The following is a 15852-nucleotide window of genomic DNA, read 5'->3' as shown; positions in this document are numbered from 1 at the left end:
TTCCAGCCGCACCATAATTGCCTGCCTGGCCTTGTCTGGCTATGATGAGCACACAGGTCGCCTCAGCCTCCCCCGCCCCCCCCCCCTCTCTCTCTCTCTCTCTCTCTCTCTGCCCTAACATACAGGCAGGCACACCTCCACATGCACATGCCAATGCCCACGCCCACGCGCGCATGCATACACACACGCGCGCGCGAGCGCCCTGAGTGCCAATGAATACGACCCGAGCACTATGCACTAAAATTACTATCTCAGTAAGCACTATGCACTAAATAACTATCTCAGTATCTCTGTACTCATGCAGCAAGAATGAAGAAATGAAGGGAGAAGGGAAGGAAGGAGGGTCAAGGAAGTGGGGGTGGAAGAGAGAGAGAGAGAGAGAGAGAGAGAGAGAGAGGAGTGGAGAAGAAAGGGAAGAAGGAGAAAGAGGAGAATAGTGGGTGAAAGAGTTTGGAGGAACGAGGGGTGGTGGAAGAGATCTCGAAGGAAACAGGCTGAAAGGCAGAAAGACAGACTGACAGGCAGGCAGACAGACAGAAAGACAGGCAGGCAGGGAGACAGAAACACGCGGACAGACAGAAAAACAGCCGGACAGACATAAGTGATAAGTCTACTCCTACCCATTCCTTCCCTTTCACGCTCAAATCCACAGCACACACACACATACGCGCGCGCGCGCAACAAATAAAACGCGCGTACACAAGGCAGCAAGCAAGCCAAACGCGCGCGCACACGCACGCACACACACAAGCACGCACATGCACACAAACACACACACGCATGCACACACAGAGACACGCAAACACACACAGCACACCAAACAAGCCACATCAGCAACCAGAACTACCACCACCACCCATGGCCAGCACAAAAAGAGAGAAACACACACACACACACACACACACACACACACACACACACACACACTTTCCCTGTGTGTGTGCGTGTGTGTGTGTGTGTGTGTGTGAGAGAGAGTGAGAGAGAGAGAGAGAGACGATGGGGGTTACGGGAGGGGTGGGGGGACTGAGATTGAGTTTGCAGAGACACAGACAGACAGAAACAGACTCTCAGAGAGAAAAACTCTCAGAAAGAGAGACAGACAGACAGACAGAGATAGAGAGAGACTGACAGACACAGAGGCAGGAGAGAGCCAGCGCTTCATCCGTCTGGTGGTGTGGTACAACCAGCCTCCCTCTCTCTCTCTCTCTCTCTTTCTCTCTCTGGGCAGCAGCAGCTGTCACACACCACACGTCACAAGCGCCGCGCGTTTCCTTGGCAACCGGACACTAGACATCAATAGCTTCTACCCTCTCCACTCCCCCACCTACCCGCTCATCCACCAACCCATCCCCACCCCACCACCCAAGATTGCAAAAGATTCTCGTTTTGTTTGACCGATATTCTTTTCTTTTTCTCCCCCCACCCCAACCCCCACCCCCTTCCCCACTCCGCTGCTCCCACTGCAAACCATCCACCCCCCTCCCCTTCCTAAACCCAGACCCCTTCGCTATCATACATGCATGCATCTCTTGTTTTTTCTATTGGGTGTGTGTGTTGGGGGGGTGAGGGATGGGTCAAGCTAGCAGCATCAGGGCGCTGTCAAGCAATGTCCACTGCCTTCTGTTACTGGAGAGAGACAAAGAGAGAGAGAGACAAAGAGAGAGGATGGGGGGAGAGGAGCGTGGGAGAGAGAGGGGGGATGGAGGGGGGGGGACGGGAGACACAGAGATTAGAGAAATGTGACAGAGAGACACTGCGAGACAGACGAGAGGCAGACAGGCAGTTCCACCAGCACACGTATGCAGCAGAGTTTTAAGAGAGACAGACAGACAGATCGATAGACAGACTGAGACAGACAGAGATAGATACAGGCAGGCGAGAGATGGGCACACTGACCAGCATGTGCTTACTTGCTTCTTTTTTTTTTAAGAGTGAGAAAGAGAGACAGACAGACAGACAAGAAATGTGCACTTTGACCAGGGTTTGAGAGTGAAGGGAGGAGGAGGCACAAACAGAGAGACAGACAGACAGACAGACAGAGACTGGCAGGCAGACAGACAGTCAGACAGAACACAGACAGAAAAAAGGATACAAACAAGAGACACAAGAGAGATATGCGCACACGAAGTACACGACCACTGCCTGTCCAGTAAAAATCAGTGACAAAACAGACCGACTTCTTAACCCTCCTCCTCCTCTTCCTCTGTTTGTTGAACTGCCAGAACGAGAGGATGACGGTCTGTACATGCTGCATGCGCTGTTTTCAGCCTCCATGCTGTGGTCTCCGGAAAACAGGCGTCGGTGATGCAACAACATCTCCCGCATTTTTTTTCCCTTCCACTGCGGCTGCTGCGTGCTGCTAGCTTTCCCCACAACTGCCCTCTCTCTCTCCCTTCCTCCTCCCTTCGTTCCATGTCGTGGTGGAGGTAATGGTGATAAGAGGTTCATTAACTTATACCTAATAATCCATTCACATACTTATCTATTCATCGTATTTATATTAACCTTTTCTCAAACAAAAAACCGGACCTGTAAGCAATGCCTGAATCCACCTGAAAGGTGATAATACAAATAATGATGATATGATGAGGAGAAGAAGAAGAAGAAGAAGAAGAAGAAGAAGAAGAAGAAGAAGAAGAAGAAGAAGAAGAAGAATCTAACTACTTGTGTGGGATTCTACCACCACACCATCATCATCGCCATCACTCTTCACCATCAGTTGCAGCAGTGGTGGAAGTGGTGATGGTGATGAGTGAAACGACGGTGGTAGCGTTGTAAACTCGCGTGTAATTCTTTCGCTAGTCGGAACAAACAGACCTGTGCGATAACAACGTGCGCAGGTCCAACGAATGTTACTGTGCATCCCAGAATAAAAACGCTTGCTGTTAACTAAAAAAAAAAAAAAAAAAAAAAAATATATATATAGATAGATCTCTCTCTCTCTCTCTCTCTGTACATATATATATATATATGTGTGTGTGTGTGTGTGTGTGTGTGTGTGTGTGTGTGTGTTGTTTTGTTTTTCCCCAGGGATCTCCACTCAACTCTCCAGCTGCTGTCCTAGACTGATGTTTCGTCGGTCATTTTGTGAAGTTAGACATAATTGATCTGGAATGATTTTCAAAGCGCATCTCACAGAGAGAGAGAGAGAGAGAGAGAGAGAGGTGAGTGTGTGTGTGTGCGTGCGTGTGTAATGTATAATATACATTATGGGTACCACATTTTACCCACATCTTTTGAATGCATGGTTCTTCATAAGAAAAGAGGGGGAGGGGGTGAAATCGTATCAAAATGGAAGGTAGAATAATACAGCAATTTCAAAAAACACTTCAAAGGAATGTTCACACAATTACAAAAATTCAAATGATCGTGGTTCCTATCACCAAGAGCCTGGGGTCCAGGGAAAGATCGGGCAGTAAACTGGAGGGTGCAGAAACAGGTTTTGTTCAGACTGATAATTATATGGCGCTTTTTTTCTTTTTCTTTTTTTTTAAATAAGTTATGTTGAAACATCAGCTGGCAGATATTCGGTGAATGGCAGAACTGGTGTGGGAGGGACTCAGGCGAAAGCAAAAAAAAAAAAAAAAGGCTTACAACCGTCTGTAAGTATCCTCCCAACAGCTAGAAGCTTTGCACGGAATTGTAACAAACCCACCTGTTCGTCGCAGCGGATCACCTGGTTTTTTGTCTTGCCCTTATTTGGCAGCACTGCAGCTGGGGGACAGAATATGGGACTGTCAGGACTACGAAGTTAGATGCCGATGATACCTGCAGTCTGCAAGTGTGGGATGACACAGATCCTCCTATGCAGTGGAGACGTAGTTTGAGGATCAACTTCGAACTTCTTTTTTTTTTTTTTTTTTTTTTTTTTAAAGCAAGACAGTATTTTAAGAAAGGTTTCTTTGCCTGGTTTTCACAGTCCGCTTTCCTTTGCACTCTCTGTTCTCCCCCCCCCCCCCCCTTCCAACCCCCCCCCCACCCACCCATCCCCTTCCCCAAGTTTACCAGTCATCAAAACGTCTCTCTCTCTCTCTCTCTCTCTCTCTCACACGCAAAAACACACACACACACACACACACACACACATTCGTAGCGCTCCTATTTCTCACCCCTTTTTGTCTTCTACCCTCTCCAACCTGAGTTCTGTGTCACCGCTCCAGCCACAATTTATCAATTCACCAGTCCACCCTTACACGCCTTCACTGCTAGTCTGCAAGACACGACCGTCACCCCCAGGCCCCACCCCTAAACCTCTTGCCCACCATTTCCCTGTGACTTTTCTTATTTTGTTTGTTTGTTTTATTTATCTATTCAACAATTAATTCATTTATTTTATGCATTTATCAAGTTATCTATTTTGGATATGTTCAGTTTATGTTTTTGTATTCATAAACTCACTCTCTCCATCTTCTTTCGCCCTCCCTCCCTCCTTCCTTCCTCACCTCTGTCTCTATCCATCATCCTCCTACCCGCCCCCAACACCCAACCAACCCTCTCTCTTCCTCATTTCTGGACTCCCATTTCTCATTTTCCTCTGTCTCCTTCCTTCCTCCTTCCTTCCTTCTTCGCGTCAGCACTGTGGCACCTTAAACTATGTCACTATTCTAGGATTCCAAGAAACTGAACCAGAAGAGGCAACAACGAAGCCACCAAATCTTTCCTAACTCAGCCCCCCAGTTTTACTCTCCCCTCTGTCGGTCGACGTTGACATGGCACGCTGCATCATCATCATCATAATAATAACATAATAATAATATGATGATAATAATGATGATGATGATCATATCAACAACATGCCCCAATGCACTATATCTGAACATTATCGAAACTCTGAACTGAAATGAGGCCAACTCTCTTCAACCCATCCGCTGCACCCATGTGCACACACGTACACACAAACGTGCGCGCTCGCGCATACACACACACACACACACACACACAATATCATTCTGACAGAAGGCTCAAAGAGAATGGTATAAAGAGAAAGAAACATGGAAACAGAGAAAGACGAAGACTCCGAGAGAGACTGACAGACAGACGCACAGAGGCAGAAAGGCTGCCAAGCTCTTCGGAATCCTGACGTCATGAGCATTAAGTATCCCTGGTGTTTGGCTCAAGAACAGCACTTACACACACAACAATTAATTCACAACATTAACATGCTTCCTTTGCCAGCCAGCAAGTCACGTCTCTACAGATTCCCTGTGACCGCCTCTTCAGGCTCGGGTTTTTTCACAGATGTGCTAGGACTGGAAATAACTTCTTGCATGTGCTGAGAGCGGAATCAAAACAGTAGTACTAGTAGAAGTAGCAGTAGCAACAGCAGCAGAAGTAGTAGTAGTAGCAGTAGTAGAAGTAGCAGCAGTAGTAGCACCAGCAGCAGTAGGAGGAGGAGCAGCAGCAGAAGGAGGAGGAGCAGCAGCAGTAGGAGCAGTAACAGTAGTAGCAGCAGCAGCTACAGCAGTAGGGGCAGCAGTAGTAGTAGCACCAGCAGTAGGTAATAGCAGCAGCAGCAGCAGCAGCAGCAGCAGCAGCTGTTGTTGTTTTTGTTGTTGTTGTTGTTGTTGTGCATGCTATAAAGAATCCAAATTTCAAACACCGACGAGACACTTCCTTTTTTTTTTTCTTTTTTAAGGTTGGTTGGTTGGTTTTTAATCCTCTCTCTCTCTCTCTCTCTCGATAAAAATAACCACTCACATTCCTTCTCTTCTGTCTTTTTCCTTCTACACCTGAGCACTGTGCTGCTGTCCCCAACCACATCAGAACACACACACACACACACACACACACACACACACTCTCTCTCTCTCTCTCTCTCTCTCACACACACACACACATACACACTCTTCCCCCCCACCCCACCCCCACCCCACACACACACGCATATTCTGGGATTCAGAGAACAGAACCAGAAAAGACCACAATCTTGAATCTAACCAGAAAAAGATAATGATAATGATGATTATCAATAGAGAAAAAAAAATCATGGCGCTTAGTATTCTACAGTGCACTGCACATTTTCATTGCCGGTAAACATCAACCAGCAAAAAAGCCCTGGGTAACGGAGAATGTCATGGACCTTTGTGACAAAATAAGAGAGCTGAAGAAAGAGAATAAAGAAGATGGAGCGAAACAGTAAAAACTGTCAACCTGGAGCCGCATGGGATGGAGGAGGCTGGTTACCAAATATGTGGTGCCCCCAGGTCTTCCAGACTTCAAGATAGAAAGATCTATAGAAACTGCTGGGATGGATAGATAGAAACTGCCCGTCCTGGTGTTACTGTTGTTGTTTTCTACTTGTTGTTGGTGGTGGTGGTGGGGTGGGGTGGGGGCGTTCTTTTTCTCTGCTTCTCACACTAGTTCCCTGTCTCTTCCCCCAAGCCCAATCACTCCACCACTCTTTCTTCTTTGCTGGAGCACTGTGTTACTACTGTTGCCAGCCTCCTAGTAACACACACACAACCATTCTGGAGTTCTGAGAATTTAACCAAACAACCCATAAAGCCTCAACTCAAACCCTCTTCCTTCCCTCCCTTTTTATCTTTCCTGAGCTTACCACTTCCTTCGGAGCTGACAAGGGCATAACGCTGAAGAGACAAGCTACTTCAGAGTATTAGAAACCCTTATGCACAGCCACAATAAAATCGTATGTGAAGATTCTTAGAAACTGAACTAAAAAAAGGGGGGAAAAGGTAAAATAAAGATGGAATTTTGAAAAGAGACGAACAAGTTTATTTTATTTTTTTCCTCTCCCCCTCCCCAAACAATCTCACACACACACACGCACGCACGCACGCACGCACGCACGCAGACAGATAGGCAAACAGACAGAGATGGACAGTCAGAAAGAAAGAGACTGAGAGTTGGAGACAGGCATCCAACTTTAAGACAAAGACAAACAGAAACAGGACGGGAAGAAGGGAGGAGAAAAAGACATACAGGCACAGGCACTGGACAGAAACAGAGACAAGAGACATATTGAGAGGCAGAAAGGCTGCCAAGCTCTTTGGAATGTTGGCGTCATAAACATTAAATATTGTGTCTAGCTCGAGAATGCCACTTGCACCCAATCAGCAATCCACAACGCTGAGATACCTTCTTCACGTGTAGTGACCCCCCAAAAAATGAAAATAAGGAGACTGATACATGAACTCCACATCTTCCTCAAAATGAACTGGCTTTTTTGTTGTTGCTGTTGTTTACATACAGAACCAAGATTTACACTGAAACACAAAATATTTTTCATCATCAGTAGCTGAGATACACACTGGATAGGGAGACTGTGCTGATGTGGGACTGTGAGAAAGCATTTGCTAACAACCCATATTTCTGCACCAAAAGTCATCACAGGCTCTATCTGGGTATTAATAATTTCCAGAATATATAGAGATCAACGCTACTTCACTTTCTCAACGATTATTTCAATAATACCTCTCTTTCTTTTTCTACATTATCACACACACACACACACACACACACACACACACACACACACACACACATATACATAAGGGGGGTTCGCATTATACTTCCAAGTTGGTTAAATATACTTACCATATCAAACTGATGCAAACCAGGCCTGTTTGCTCTTCTAGGCCAAAATTTATCGCGGCAACTCAGTGATACGAAATCTCGCCATTGGACCGCCGTCTGCTTGCCAATGAAATGCCGTTTCCGGTAGGAGGTAAACAATCATTCCAATGGCCAGCAAAGAAACGACCAATGTGAAGCACGGCAAGAAACGTGGGGACGGACGGGCGGCCATTTGAGTTTGACATGGTAAGTATATTTAACCGAACTGGGAGTATAATACGAACTCCCCATTTTGGTGTCATATACTGTACCATGTCAAACTGATGCAGAATTCAAAGCAAATGGAGGAGGGCATTGCCTTCTGGTTCGCATGGGGAGCCCTTGAAACCGTGACAGCTGAGTTAGCTACGAAAAAGGAAATCCCTAAGAACCATATGCCGTGAGCATACAGACTTCCCTGAGGAGAAAATTGATGAAGGAAATCTCTGAACGGCAGAAGGCCACCTGCAAATCCTGGCAGAGGCACACAGTGCTGAAAGGTGGCTGAAGTGGCAACAGCGCGAGCCTCCAGAGCTATCAGAATCCTGCATGAACGGAACTGAAAATGCCTAAGGTTCCGATGTGTAGGCGTTCCGACCCGGCTTCCCAACCATCTAGGGCGGGATCGGGAAGTAAGGAAAGGCTCAGGCGGTTAGCTTGCTCCAGTCCAGAGAAAAAAACATTTGCTGCCCAAGATTCCATGTCTGCAACCAGTGTGACAGGAATCAGGAGTCCTCGACCGACCTGTGGTAAAGAGAACCACCTTCTGTGGAGACCATAACACCACACCACTTGCAGGGTGTCCTTGTGTAGGGTCCACCAAGTGGAGGACGCTCTTGAACCTGCTGCGAGCGCCTGCCTAGGTTGGTACTGCCCCTATGTGTCTTGCTGAAAGCTCGATGCCTTGTAGCACCAGCAAAAGAGAGCCTTGGACCACCACATGAGGATATCCAAGCCCCCCCCCCCTCCCCCCACCCCCCACCCCCTTTTGTGTCCACGTACACGACAGTAGTGTTGCCCGTGAACGCATGAATATTCTGGATGGCTTCCACTCAAGTGGAGTGGAGACAAGCCCAGCGAACTGCTGCAAGTTCCAGAAGAGTGAAGTTTCACTTGGCTCCTGTGACGACCCAATCACGGCTGCAAGGAGTGAGCCCGAGTGGGCTCCCCATTACTCGCGAGGATGCATCGTGAAGAGTGCCCCTTGAAGTATGGGGTCAGTGGGACCCCCTGAGCCAGAAATGGGGGTGGGGCAGATAAGTTATTGCTGATGTATTCCCAGATGTGCATGGCCCTGGGCTAAGCCCTCTGAGACCAGCCTTGTCTCTGTGCACCGTGAACTGAACACTGAAACCCCTGACGACCGTTATGGATCGTATGGCAAATGTCGCCCCTAAGAAGTCGAAGGACTGGCTTAGGGAGAGAGCGCAATTTCCCTTTTATTGCGACAATCCCTGTTGTGTGCACAGCTCCCGAAATCTGGATGTGTGAATTGTACACAGGGCCTGCGACTGTGCCAAGTGGAGTCAGGTGAGTAGGTACCTACCTAGAGGAACTGAACTCTGAACTGAACCTGGAAACCCTTGCCAGCCCCGCCGTCGGCAGAGGATGGGGTGCACTGGAATGACCACATGGAAGGGCAGAGAACTGGGTTACCCAATCCCTTCGCATGAACCTCAGGTACCGGTATGATGCCGGATGAATGAGGATCTGGACACGCACAGCCTGCAGGTTTAAAGCAGTGGCACATTGCACTGCTGAATGGTCTCTCAAATGCGTGCCTGAGAGTCCATAAGAATGTGGCCCTGTTGAGGGGGACAAATCCAGGATTGGTCTCCACCCAGTTTGGACCTTTGGATTCACCAGCAGGCGTGTCCAAAACCCCGGGGGCCCCAGTTTGGGGTCTGATGTCATGCCTTCAAGAAGCCGTGAGATATCCCAGTCATCGAAATGCTGTCATGCTCCTCTAACATGGTTACATAAGAAAGAGGAGTGGGTCACAGATGATGGCGAATCTTCTGCCCGAAACAGCATGTACCTCAATTCTAGCCACAACATAACCCAGTCATCGAGTCCCACTTCGCGCAACTGTTGTGCGTGGGAGAGAAGCCCTACTTGCCGGGGCTGAGCGACTGGAGGGTCTAAAATGTGTCCGAGTCATCTGGGGTGTAAATAGGCCCCCTATCTGTGCAGGGACAAAGACCCAAGAGGGAGTGCTGCTGGGTAGGAATTGACCATGAGGCAGCCTTTTCTTCTCCTGGGTTGTTAGAGAGATAGATGATAGCACCCATTCTGGCAAGCACGGAGTTGATGTGATGGCTGGCAGTAGCGTCTGCCTTTACTGTCAGGCGCGCAGCCACTCTGTCACCCAAAGTAGTCAGCCGTGGATGGCTGAAGAGTAAATGAGGTTCAGGAGAAGACACCTCCGAACCTCGCAGGAGTCCACGCTCATCCCACACGTGTTTGACCCTGTGAGGGAAAGCGGCCAAGGCATAACGCCGAGGAAACATCTAGCAGGCACCGACCAGCCTATTTGTCCCCCTCAGCCAGCCGTCATGTACGAAAGGATGGCCGAGGTAGGGGAAGGAAGGTTTTGTGGGGCAAGCCCCCTGTCCCACCCAAAAGGGCAGCACACTATAAAGGCTGTGTGAACGGGGGTGAACAAGAACCCAACCATACCCATGGAAGAGTCCTTTTCATTTGTCTTGTCTTCTCTGTCTAACGAGGTACTTCCCCGGGTGGACGAACCCCAGGGACAGACAAGGACTCCCTACTGGGCAGGGGTAGAGAAAAATTACCCCTGTCACTGAGGGCGGGTGTGGGAACTTACGGCAATAAGTGGTCCTGGTGGTGGTGCTGTAGTGCTAAAGAAGGGTTAATGGTGACAGTGCGGTGTGAAGGGCGGATTCCGAAGGCTGATGGTGGAGTGACCCATGTGGGCAGGGTCCGCCCCAGTGCCGCCAGGAAGGAACTGGTTTCAGCCTGATCAGAAGGTGAACATGGACTTGACCTGTCACCCAGGAAAGGGTAGGAAAAATCGTCAATATTCTCCCACTCTTCAGAACATCCGCTGAAAATGGACCTCCCAGACCATATTGGGCAGGGTCCCCTCACACCTGGATATACCCCAGGGGGTCTCCAGATTTGAGTGTACAGCCTCATGGGAAGAAGCGTGAACCAATCAAAGTTTCCTGCTGATTATCCCGTTCATGCCTGCTGCAGGGCTACAGCCCATGGACCGCAGGTCCAACAACACCCATGAGGGTTGTGCCAATCTTGACACTGTGCGCCTCCTGAGATGGTTAGGAAGGGACCCATGCATGCACAGAGGGCATGAACACCCATCAATCTCCCCAATGCAGGAGCGAGTGGTAAAAAGAAGTCGCAAGCTTCACCAACCTTGTCTGGGTGACCCAGGAGCAGTCAGTCCCTAGAGGGAGGTGCTAGAGACCCTGGACCCCATGTAAGGGGACCCCAAGGGAAAAGGTCCCTGAGGGGGAGGGGGGTGCAGGTTACCATGGAGACTGCCCTGACCAAAGAGTGGGTGTTCACAGCCGAAACCTTTGGTGCGCAGCGCCCGGTAAGAGGTGCGTGGCAGAGTTCGGATGGGAGAGGATGAGAGGTTCTACCCAGGCCTTGTAGCAGCCAAGCATGCATCTTAGGTGCATCTGCATCAGGTTTGAAAAGGAGAAATCACCCTTGGAGGGCGACTGACCCCGTGAGACCCTCCTCAACGGACCCTGGCACCAGCACCTCCAGCGGGGGAGATGGTGGCCCAATAGGTCCCATCCAAATTAGGTGCTGGGACCGTAAGGCCTACTGTTCTCCCGACTACCTAAGGCTGAGGTAGAGGCGTGTGCAAGCTTTCCCCACCTGGGTAGGCAAACCCAGAGGTACTATGTCCCGAGTGGGATGCGCTGGTGACCGATACCAGCTGAGCCACTCCAGGTGATGCGGTGGGTATCCCCAGTTGAGCACCAAATGTGTTGGGTAAGGTATGCTGGGCTGAATCCAGGGAGGACAGGAAACGGGGTCATCCCTGGCCCTCCGGCAGCCCAGAGTGCGCCAGTGGCACACCCCTGTACGGGTAGAATGGGGGATCTACCTGTGAGTGCCAACCATCCTGTGAGCCCACCCCCAGGGCTCACTGGCAAATGGACTTTAAGGAAGGGAAAAAATAAAGACAAAACTTGTCCAGGTCGGCGGAAAGTCCAGTAACCTGTAAGATACATGAATCCCGAGACGAAAACGTCCCAGAAAGCCGCAACAAACAACAAACACGCATGAAAATACCATTTCTGATGCATTAAAGGTTGGCAAAGACAGAGCAAATCGATAATGTCACTTATCTGAAAAATGGCGGCCATTGAGAATGACTTTACCTACTGCTGGAAACGGCATTTCATTAGCTAGCAGACGGTGGTCTAATGGCGAGATGTCGTATCACTGAGTTGCCACAATAAATTTTGGTCGAGAAGAGCAAACAGATGGGCCTGGTTTGCATCAGTTTGACATAGTACAGTATATGACACCAATATATATATATATATATGTGTGTGTGTGTGTGTGTGTGTGTGTGTGTGTGTGTGTGTGTGTGCTTTAAAGTTTGTTTATGTAAAATATAATCCCAAATATTTGTACAAATTTGTTACTTTTACATTTGCATTTCCATAAAACCATTTTTCTTGAGAGCAGGTAGATGCCCTCCCATTTGGATTACCAAAACATTTATCTAAATTATATCAATTCTATTTATCAGGTTCCCTTTACAGCTTCCTGTTTTTATACACATACATATATAGTATGTATTTAGTTGATTTCACAATCCAGTAACTGTATTTGACAAAAGAATAACATCATCTGCAAATAATAAAAAAAATATATATATATGTTTCCATTGCTCCTGTGAATGTGTGAATGCCATATTTACATTTCTGTAACAGATCCACTGCTAAATTATTTACGAAAAATGATAAAATTTGGGGACTTAGCAGGCAACCTTGTTTTACTCCAGTTGGGCATTCAAAACAACCAGAGTGAGCACCTTTATCATGTACACAAGTCAAATCTAAATCATAAATAGTATACAGTGAGCAAGAGAACTGAGGGAAGAAAGAGACAGACAGATAAAGACAGCTGCAGAGAGAAAGCAGCACAGACACAAAGGCAGAGGCCAGGGATTACACTTTTTACAGGAAAAAGGTCTCCTTACACAGACTCGACAGAGACAAGCTGCTCTTAATTATGTACACCACACATCATACAAGCACGACATACATCAAATCAACACCATCTAGCCCAGTTCATGTTCATCTTCCTCACACACGCGTTCATCTTCCTCACACACACATTTAGTTCACAACTACAACAGAACAGAATGTGCCACAAGGCTGCACTTCTATCAAGTCTGCCCAACCGTCACAATTTACTGAGCTCTCTGCAGACTGCAGGGGGATATGAAATGGTACCGGGGGGGGGGGGGGGGGGGGGGGGGGGGGGGGGTGTTGGAAACGGACCAAAGCCACTTTCAGCAATTTATAACGGCAATGGTTGCCCATATGGTAACACTTGGCTGGAAGTCTGGCAAAGAGTTTCCACAAGGTCGCTGTTGCTAGCTCTCGCTTCTTCAAGTTCTTGGCTTTGACTCGCTTGAGTGATATGGAAACACTCTTTTACTTTTAGACTGGCATTCCTTTTACTGACAACATCTGTTCACCACTTACCAACGATGACAGAGAAAACCACACTGAAAAAGCCCCGTGCATTCAGTTATCAGTTCTGTGGGACGGGAATACCGTCAATGCGTCTTGCCAGGCCCGAAGGTGAGGTTGCCACCGAAATTCCCCCTACTAAACTGGTGCGCCTTGATAGACAGGAAAGGCTGTGTGTGTGTGTGTGTGTGTGTGTGTGTGTGTGTGTGTGTGTGTGTGTGTACACAGAGTGTGTGTGTGTGTGTGTGACCGCGTTGAGTGTGATGGTGGTTCCTAGTGGTCTGGCCTTCTCCTCCTAACCCCCTTTCCCTCCCCTCTTCCCCACCTCACCTCCCCAAAACCACGTACAACCAACCTTGTTCCCCATATTCCGTTATCACCCCCCTTTCAACTCGCAGTCAAATCATGGCAATTTTCGGTAACTGCATCACTAGCCACCATTCCCCCCCGGACCCTCCTCCTTTGATTCAATCAACACAGGAGACGATATTCTGTTAGCTGCTTGATTAGATCGCCTCACGCTGATAGCTTACCCCCCACCCCCCTAAACGCAGGCCCCAGGAATAGAACGATGATGTTCTGCGCTTTCTCGGGACTGCCCCCATTAGGGCTGCACATTGTCTGCGCCTGCATTGGCACCGCCCGCTCAAAGAGCACCAATGTACTCTCTCACCAAGCTCGATCCACACCAGTGGGCATTTTTTCCCCTGATTCTTCCCTTCATCACCAGCTCCAACAGGTACTGAATCATCGTGGGGTCACTACCCCCACCCCCACCCCCACCCCCCCACCCCCCACGGCCCTCTCCCCACAACCTCTCCATCTTCACTACTGGAGCATTGAAAAACCCCAAACAACCAGAACAGGGTTCCTGTGTACATACTCCTTCCTCCCCGCCTCCCCCACCCCCCACCCCCCTACCCAGCTTCAGTTATGTGTTTGTCGCGTAAGCACATAGTTTCTCAAAGTTTTCTGTTTTGTTTTTTCAAAGAACGGAATTTTTAAAATTGCCTATTTTCTGTGATACTGTCAGTAATTCAGTGACTGCCAGCACACTTGCATGCGTACACAACTGGAGGGTTGGGGTGGGCGGGGAGAGAGAGAGAGAGAGCGGCAAGGACACACGTATAGACTGGCAGACAGACACAGATTCAGACTCAAGACAGAGACTGAGAGAGCAGGACACCATAACATACCTTTTCTTTTTTTGTCCCAGGATGAAGCAGTTCTTCAAAACACAGATCACTTTCTTCCTTCTTAGTGGCTTTAAATCACGAGACTATTACTCTCCGCTGCATGACCACGGCTAACCCAACATCTGGGTGGTAAAGGTGGTCATCGTCACAGACTGCTGCCAGCCATGGGGGGAAAAACCCACTGAAAACAAAGCATGCAACAGTACTGCTCCTCTCAACACTCCGTCAGTAACAATGGTACACTTTACTCAGGTGATGAGGGTCACCGCAGAAGTCAGTCCGTCGTCGGTGATGATGGCTTCGTTTCAAGGACCACCATACCAGCTCCCACTCGGCCATGTCCTCATACACGTTCCCCCTCCCCCTCCACCCCCCTCCTTCTCATTCTTCACCGTGTCACGAAAGTAAGAAGCTGACGAGAAACACGCTTCTCGTTACCACCACACTTAGGCTGTCACCGCTAACGTCATCATCATCATCACCGTCACCATCACCACCACAGAGAGAAGGATAGCTTAGACATTGCCCACCAAGGATTGTGTTGTGCAGTCCAGGTAGCGTGTGCGAGCCGTGGGGTGAAAGGCTTTGACTGGGTAGAAGGGATGTGGCTGGGCTGAAGGGTTGTGGCTGGGTAGAAGTATATGGCAGGGCAGAAGGGGTGTTGTGGCTGGGCAGAAGGGATGTTGTGGCTGGGTAGAACTAGAAGTGTTGTGGCAGACCAGAAGGGTTGCTGTAGCTGGGCAGAGGGGCTGTTGTGGTAGGCAGAGGGGTTGCTGTGGCTGGGCAGAAGGGGTGTTAATGCAGGGCAAAAGGGTTGCTGAAGCTGGGTAGATGTGTTCTGGCAGATCAGAAGGGTTGTTGTGGCAGACCAGAAGGGTACAGATGTGACTGGGCAGAAGGGTTGTTGTGGACGGGTTGAAAGATTGTTGTGGCTGGGTAGAAGTGTCGCAGACCAGAAGGTTGTTGTGGCAGACCAGAAGGGTTGTTGTGGCAGACCAAAAGGTTGTTGTGCAGACCAGAAGGGTTGATGTGGCTGGGCAGAAGGGTTGCTGTGGCTGGGCAGAAGGGTTGTTTTGGCTGGGCAGAAGGGTATTGATGTGGCTCAGCGACTGGTGGTGGACCTGAAGTTCTGCGCAGGCCGGACAGCAGGAGACAGGTCAGCAATCAGCTTCACTGACCCATCACATCGTGTGCTCTCTTAACGTCCAATCTGAGGGGGGAAAAAATAAATGAATGAATATCTACATGAAATGTGTAACATTTTCATGTGCCCCCACGGGGTTTCCTGTGGGGGAAAAAAAGAAATCGTTAGACGTGTAGTTATCAATGAAATAAATGTGAGCATAAGCTTCAGAGCATAGCTGATGGGATGG

The 15852-nt window shown here is 48.8% G+C and overlaps 1 protein-coding gene across 1 annotated transcript in view; it reads right to left on the bottom strand.

The window, feature by feature from the left end:
- Window positions 1-15852, bottom strand: part of LOC143290210 (diacylglycerol kinase beta-like) — a 121830-nt gene that overhangs the window by 50859 nt on the left and 55119 nt on the right. The window contains exon 2 of the mRNA XM_076599534.1: window positions 14480-15689. The gene's annotated coding sequence lies outside the window, so the exon portion shown is untranslated. The remainder of the gene's footprint in view (window positions 1-14479; window positions 15690-15852) is intronic.

This window comes from Babylonia areolata, chromosome 15 (genome assembly GCF_041734735.1).
Source record: "Babylonia areolata isolate BAREFJ2019XMU chromosome 15, ASM4173473v1, whole genome shotgun sequence".
Taxonomy (NCBI): Eukaryota; Metazoa; Mollusca; class Gastropoda; order Neogastropoda; family Buccinidae; genus Babylonia; species Babylonia areolata.
The sequence above is the reverse complement of the archived record's forward strand: the minus strand, read 5'-3'. Positions and strand labels throughout refer to the sequence as shown.